The sequence below is a fragment of the Rhagoletis zephyria genome, unplaced genomic scaffold (assembly GCF_001687245.7).
Source record: "Rhagoletis zephyria isolate East Lansing unplaced genomic scaffold, Rhagoletis_zephyria_1.1 Rzeph_scaffold_13280, whole genome shotgun sequence".
NCBI classification, from domain to species: Eukaryota; Metazoa; Arthropoda; class Insecta; order Diptera; family Tephritidae; genus Rhagoletis; species Rhagoletis zephyria.
In genome coordinates, this window is record NW_016170351.1 from 1 (window position 1) to 8,339 (window position 8,339).

General features: G+C 31.9%; 1 non-coding gene across 1 annotated transcript; it reads right to left on the bottom strand.

Moving 5' to 3' along the window:
* Positions 1-7,999: 7,999 nt before the first annotated feature.
* Positions 8,000-8,072, bottom strand: TRNAV-AAC (transfer RNA valine (anticodon AAC)). Its single transcript has one exon. It is a non-coding gene; the product is annotated as a tRNA-Val (tRNA).
* Positions 8,073-8,339: the final 267 nt, after the last annotated feature.

An 8,339-nucleotide genomic window follows, 5' to 3' on the forward strand; every position in this document is an offset into this window, starting at 1 on the left:
TTAAAAAATGGTTAAATAAACAATTGGGTATTGTTATTGGAAGTCTCCTCAAGAGAACCAGAGTTTTTCGATCGAAAAATATTGGTTTTCAAGAATTCCATACATTTCAAAGAAAAGTTGTTTTTCCCCCCATATACAACACCTGGCAAACTTTGAGCGCTTTGAGCGACCTCTAAATATTTTTTAATTTCAAAATATAAGATAGGGGTATATTTTTTCGATATAGAACATTCCTAGGGGATTAAAATTCCGACTTTACTTATTTTGGACAACCCTAATGAACATGGACATGTTTACTATGTAGAGTAACTGTTGTCTGATCTCCTTACGAGCATTAAAATGGGTGAGGATGTTCAAAGTGTGAAAATTACTTTTGGTACGAAAGTGAATTTGTTGTGTTGTTTGTGAAACCTGTGTCGCATATTGATGACACGGCCGCCGGCGGCAACTTTTGTGAGTTTAATTGAGTACTGCGGTACTTGATTGTCTTGAGACGCAGACACTAGATTTTGTTAGTGTTTATGTCATGCCAGTGGCATAAGTACAATATGTACTTAGTTAGTTGAAATATTGAAGAATGGAAGTGGAATGCTTTAAACTTTTTTAGTTTGAATTCTCTCGAAAATATATTGAAATATAAGAAATGGAACTGAGAATGATTCATTCCTATGAAAATGGACGCCTCGCCGGATACTTAACCTTGGAGCTTTCAAGCAGGAGCTATATATGTAAAGTAAGGGCGACCATGAATGCTATGAAGGAACAAACTTTAGAAGAACCTGTCTACACTTGGTGTGAATAATTGGCGTAACTTCGTAAAGAAGACTGAGGAAATTTGGGATCACGGCCCCCAAGCCGACAAGCGGTTGTAGTGCCATATAAGCAGAATACTTTCAGTAAAATTTTAATTTTCAAAATGTAATAATTTAAATTATATAACTGCATCTTGCCACTTCTATAAACATATTTTCTCGATAAACTTCATGGGTAATAAAGCTAGTTATTACTATGAATGCATGTATGTAGAAAATTTCAGCACAATAGTATCAATAAAGCTCAATACTATTCACAAAATGCAAAGCGTTTACTATTAGAATTGCACATCAGTTATAGATTTTCAATTAAATAGTTTTCCTCTCTATCTGATAATATCAGTTTAATTGTTGGTAATTTGTACAAATTTGTGGCAGAGAAATTTCAATTGCAAAGGACAGTACATGTGTATGTGTTTCTTTGTTCATTTAATGTTTGATATTGTGCTTTTAAAAGTTTGAAATTATTAATTAGACCGTACTTGTAACAAATGAAACTTATATGGAAAATAAGATGAACACACTTCTGATATATGTAAACAAATATGTATGCAATTATGTATGTGCGTATGCTCACATCTGTATGTAACCGCAGTTGCGCATGGCTTAATATGCAAAATTTGAGTAGTACTAAATATAGAATTTAAGCATATACGTGGTATTATAGCATATGGATACATAAGTATGTATGCATGTTCACATGAATGTAGGTAACTTAAGCATGTACGCACATGCACTGTTCTAGTGTGAATTTAATTTTATCTTGATTGCTGCGAAAGTAGCTTTTGATTACGTGTAGTAAATCTTACGTTGATGAAATTTTGAGTTTAGAAAATATAAGTTTAATTAATTTACATATTATAACTGCAATTTAATTACAGCAAAATATTATGGAACTTGCCTATGATTAATTTAATATTGTTGGACAAAACAATAAATGAAGAGGGCTTTCGGCAATGAAAGGTTGCGATGAAATTAAAGTAGCAACATTTAAAGAGGGGCCATGCCATTGTGACTGGCAGGAAATTCAGAATGTTATCAATATAACGATATCATCGGAACTTATACAACAGTGAAAGAGTTTTTTTAACTGTAGATAAATAATACTGCATCACAAATTTTAATTTTGATTTTGTTCTCCAGACGCCAATATCCAATTTGTATGTAAAGTCGCTCGCTGATTACGCAAAACAAGTTAATTTTTTTTGGTATGGATACGTTTTAGAGATATTTGCAATTTACCGTTATTCAGCTTAAGAAAAAGAGTGGTTCCAATTAATCAGGTATATCTACGAAGCAATTAATTACTCGTAATACGAGTACGGCAAATGATAGAAAATAAAATTCTCCATAAACCGTGCCTAGATTATTATTCGATAGCCCTGATAGTTTCTGAGAAATTAATTAATCATTCCAAATTTTTATTTTTTTTTGTGATGGAAAAATGCGAAAAATTCAAACTTTAACAGGGAAAAAGTCAAAACATTCCTGTTCCTTTAGAAAAAAAAACTAAGCTACCAATGAAGAAAATCGATATATAAATAACAAAATAATGTTTGGTCAAATGAAAATGCGCAAGGATTTTTTTGTATGAAATATCAGCAGAAAAGAGTGTTACCCATACGCCACTTACACCTGAGTAGGTAGAGTGTTTGCATCGAAAACAAGAGCTGTTAGAAATTATTAATTAATTTCTCAGAAACTATCAGGGCTATCGAAGAGTGATATATATACGGTTTATGGAGCTTTCATTCAAGTATCTCGTATTACGATTATTCAATTGGTTCGTAAGATATACGTGATTAAGTGAAACCACTATTTTTTAAAGCTGAATAACGGTAAATTGCATATATCTCGAAAAGTTTTCCATACAAAAAAATTATCTCGATTTTCGGAATCACCGAGGAATTCCACATGGGAATTGGATAGTGGCATCCATAGAACATTTTTGCTGTAAACCAGTGTAGTTAATCGCGTCAAAGACGGAAATAAATATTTTTTTTTAGTAAAAAAAAGGATGGTTTATGAACAAAAGCAAACTGTCTAAAAATTCTGAATACAAATTTTGAAATTTTGATGAAACGCTTGGTATTTTTAGAATTTTTGTACAAAGTTTGAAATTGGGATTTATATGGTTTTTTATAGAATGAACTAAATATATTTTTATAAAAAATAGTTCAAATTAAATAATAAAAAAAATAAATGGATGAAACTAGTCAATATATGGGTGTCGTACCTATCGTAAGCACTATGTACATATGTATGTATATATAAATTAACATATCGACACCTCCAAACCATACCATGCTAAGTCATTAGAGACTTAAGCTGGAACTTCATAGGGAAGCGGATGATGCGTACAACTAGGAAGTCAAACGCACGCATAATACGCTTGCCTATGGAGCCCCAGCTTTAGGCAGACTTAGAATAGTATGGTTTGGAGGCGTCGATATGTAAGTACTAGAGCTTGGTTTTCTATGCAAAAAACTAAGCCTAAAAATATGTGCCATCATAACTTTACGCAAAATACAGTCAGCGTCAAAAATATGAATACTCAGACGTTTTGACGATTTTATTTATTTATATTTTCCATACCAAATTTTTTCCTTTTTTTATATAATTCACTCAACACCAAAAAGCACAAGAATAAATTTTTTTTTAACTCATACAGAGCAATTTTCATCAAAATTAAAAAATTTTCGAACTCGAATTCTTAGAAAAATTTTTTTTGGCATAAAGGTTTTGCATTTTCCTGAGTACTGTATGAAANGAGCAATTTTCATCAAAATTAAAAAATTTTCGAACTCGAATTCTTAGAAAAATTTTTTTTGGCATAAAGGTTTTGCATTTTCCTGAGTACTGTATGAAATTAAAAAAAAAAAACTGATTCTTGTGGGTTTTGCTGTTGAATGAACTATATTTTTGTATAAGTAAAATTTGTTATGAAAAAAAAAATTAAATCGTCAAAAAGTCAGGGTATTCATATTTTTGAAGCTGACTGTATATAATTTAATATACACTTTGCTTATAGTTATTATGCTGCATATTTTTAGGTTTGTGTTTTAACTTAAGAATACGAGCTCTAGTAAGTAAATATGTATGGATAAATAATGATACGCCAAAATGTATGCTATAAATTTTTATTATATCCAAAGATTAACAAGCGTGAAAAAATTGTTAAATGTAAATATGTACATATGTACATAACTGTGTATAGTAGCTTATGTCCGAAGGCTGGCTTTAGTATAATGCACCATTACCTTTATTATTTAAACCACAATAAATTTTTTGATGAGACTTAATAAGAATATTGACCTGTTAGTATTGGAGCTATTTCTTTCACGTTTATTTGGCAACAGTTCTTCAGAGGACGACATAGATTCGTTAATCAACTATGTAACGAGGTACAGCGTTCATCCTTTGCTGCTTGCATATATACATTTTTCGTTAAGCGAGCGGAACTCAAACATAGCGAGCTGGTGGCGAATCAAAGGCGATTATTATGTGTGAGAGTTTACATATTGTACATTCATATGTACATATGTAAATACGTAAGCGCACACATACCTAACTGTTAACTATTTTCCTCGCTGTTTTCTGCTTTGCTTACTGCTTAAACGCCAAAAAGTAGACCACACCAATATTTCTGCCATCTTCGACACCCAACGCCTTCCACAATTCCCGGTTTTTATGTTTTTTTTTTTGCCTTCTTGCTTTATTCAAAAGGATAAGCAGTTTTTTCATTCTTCTTTCCATATTCCACCTTTACTATCGTACAGCACCTCCTCATCAGCGCACTCACTTTTTATAGCTGCTTTGATGCGTGTGAGTGTGATATCTAAGTGTTGTGGTCGTAGTAAAATAAAGTGAGAATAATGAATACAACACCACTACCACTCAAAGCGCTCGCACCAGCACTAAACCCAGCACTTGGAATGAATACATGTGGCGTGAGCTATCTGAACTTGCATCGTTCTCTTCACTTTCAGCAAATAATGCTTTTCTAGATTTTGGGTTTGGGCAACTTGATACACTGCTGTTGACAACTATGGCACACACACACAGACATAATTACATTCACGCCTTTACACCATTTTTACGTATTTGGTATTACTCGCCCCGATGGGGATTGTTTTGAAAGCGAGAGTAGCAAAATGTTGTTGACATTTCAAGTGTTGCGTGCGCGCAATTTTCTTTATTTTATTTTGCTGCCATTAGACAATCGCTGCTGCCACCAGCGGAGAATTGCGGAAGTCGTTGACAGCGTCAAGTGTTAAATAATGAAGAGTGTAATTTACAAAATGTCGTTAAATTAAGTCAAAAGTGATGAGAATTTATGTTCTTAAGTAAATAATTGACTTCCTAATTGGCGAATGATAGAGTAATTTTAATTTGGTATGATGTTTTATTTGTTGGTTGGCTAAATTGAATGGAAGTTAATTAATTAAGTAAATAGAAATGGCTATTCGTATGCACTTAAGATAATAAACATAAATATAGATATGTACATATATGTACCTAAATATGTATGTAAAATACTTCCAAATAAATATAGTCCATTTTTTGAATAAAGAGTGAACTGTTTAATAGTTCTTTCAGCAGCACGTATGTATTTGATTGTGAAGACCCACCGGGAGACATAGTCCTTCATTGCAAGCGCCCTTTGTGAGTGAGGACCAGGTGGAGGGATATTTCGTCGTTGAAGCATTGTTGCAAAAACACAGTGTCCTCTAATGACGGATGTTTAACTGCTACTATAATGGCTTGAGACCTCACACTCATCTCGTTTGATCCACAAGTAATTGGCCCCGATAATACGATAACTAAACGGTGGTTGTATATAGTTGAGTGTCTCGTTTATTGGATCTCAGAACCATACTTCTCCATCTCATCTGCAGTTTCGTTTCCTTTTATATTGATATGTCTAGGAATGGAGGAAAGAGTGACGGTGCCTGTAGATGCAATAAAATTTCCTAAGAACGTAAGAACTCTAAGTGGAGAAAGACATGTTGCAATTTTTGTCATTACATTTTTTTGTACTTAACTTGTCCAAACTGAAAGCTGGTAAAAATTATTTGTCACTTTACGGTTTATTATTGTTTACGCAGTAATGTATTTGACCTCAAGTGTCCTTTATTTATATGCTGCGTATAGTTTTATCTTTATTCTTTTTATAGCCGCAAAAGATGAGGTAAGAAAAACTACTCTTACAAACGAGTGTCTGCTATCATGAAAATATCAGCCAAATGCACTTTGTTGTCATAAATATGGGCAATCTTTTTATTTCCTTTGTATCGTTTTTCGCATCAGGATTATATTGCGGATTTTTCTTTTCTTAAAAATATCCATACTAGTGATTTTTTGTTTGCTTTCAAAAACTGTATGTATCGAATCCTTCCAGCCATTAGTTGACGCCAAATGCGTGTTTTTATCATTAGTTATTATACAATTTTTTATTAATATTAGATATGTATTGCATTTATTCTGTTCAATAATCTTCTCGTTAGAGGTTTATATGAATATTTTAATTTACTCGCGTGGTTTTGTTAAAGTTGCTGCTCCACACCAGGGTTTTTAGGCATTGAGAGTTGAAAAAATATATTTTAGTGCAATTATATGAAAGCCGGCCCTCAACCGAAATCTGAAACGCCTGACAAACCTGAAAGATAACTCTCATAGTATTTTATTAAAATTTTAAATAAGCGTGATTTAATAAAACAAATGGAATTATTTTTTAGTAAGCAATAATTTCATTAAAAAGCAGGTCAAAAAATATTAATCAAAATTACAAATTTTTATTCTAATTAAACTCATATTTATTTATGTACTAGCAAATATCCGGCGTGTTTCATTGCGCTTAAAAAGCATTTTTGTGCTATTTGATACCCGTTTGTAATATTTCATTTATTTTATCAATTCAATTGAATACAAATTTTTCAAACATGTGGCAACCCTCCTCAAAAATATTTTCGGCAGTAAAATTTCCTAAACGTCTTCAGTTTTATACCCATATAGCAATATTCAATTTATCTTATCAGTTAAATTAAATTAAAATTTTCAAACAGGTGGTAACCCTGAAAAATTATTCTCGGCTGTAAGCCTTATAAATTCTTTTTCAGCCATACTGCAATATTTACTTTTTTATCAATTTACTTAAACTACCATTTTCAAACAGGTAGCAACTTTTTCTTCTTTCTATATTTTAAGTTAGACCTCTACAAAAAAACGTTTTGATTTATATCTTAACTAATTTTGGAAATACTATGCCTAGTTTAATTTGTTCGGAGCAAAATTTCCAAAGAAAGTGCATAGCAAATTCAAATTCTACGATTAGTTCTAAGCAAAACTGGCGTTTGACCCTCCTAATTTTCGAAATAAAAAGCAGTATATTGTAACTTTTTTGGTAGAAATTTATCTTTAATTACACCAATAAATTTTGTGAAATAAACAAGCATAACGAACTTGTGAAGTAGTTTCTTAAATATGAAGAAAACACTAATGGCCTTATTCATAAAAAATAAAGTAGATTTAAAGAGCTTTATAAAATGACGTTTTCATACATTTTTTCAGTTTATAAACCTATTTTAAAGCTACTTTATTTTTTATGAATAAGGCCATAAATTTTTTAAATGAAAAATTAATTTCATTCAGAAAAAAATATAATACACTAAATTTTCTTTTAAAAATTGGGAGGGTCAAGCGTAATTTTTGGTATATAGTTTGTTCACGATTTTTGCTTAGAAACGAACGTAGAATTCAAAGACGACATACACTTTTTCCGAAATTAAATTACTCTGCCCCAATGTACATATGTATGTAGTATATACATTATTGTTATGAAATAAATACTTGAAATCCTTGAGCGTATGTAAATATGTATTGAAATACCGCTAGCGAAGCACTAAATAGCCGTCATCGATTCGCCAACAGTTAACGACTGGCGAAACGAACGAACTCAATGAGATACAACCAAACTCGCTATCGTCTATCCGTGCTAGCTAACTTTGTGGTTGCTTTCACATGCAAAGTTTTTCTTTAAGCGACCGGAACTCAAACATAGCAAGCAGCGAAGTGGCGAATCGATGACGGCTAATATCTATTAGCTTCATTAAAAATCGCTTTGGGTAATATAAATAAAAATTTTAAATTGAAAGTTCAATATATTCAAAAAAAAAAAAAGCATCAACTGTTTCCGCCCGGGATCGAACCGGGGGCCTTCCGCGTGTTAGGCGGATGTGATAACCACTACACCACGGAAACAGATAAGCATTGCATGGCCAAAACGTGTGATAAGTGCGAGTAGTGTTGGTTATCGGTAATTGAAAATGAAAGTCAAAAGAAGAAGAAAGTGAAACACAAATATTTGGCAAATACAGCAAACTTATTGTTTGTAGTTTTTTTATACACATGCATAGCTGCTTTGGCAACAACAAAAAATTTTTAATAAATATTTATGTGCGTTCAAATGTGTGCACAATTATAAATAAGCATCGCGACTTTTTATGTTCTTGCTTTTAACAAAACAGT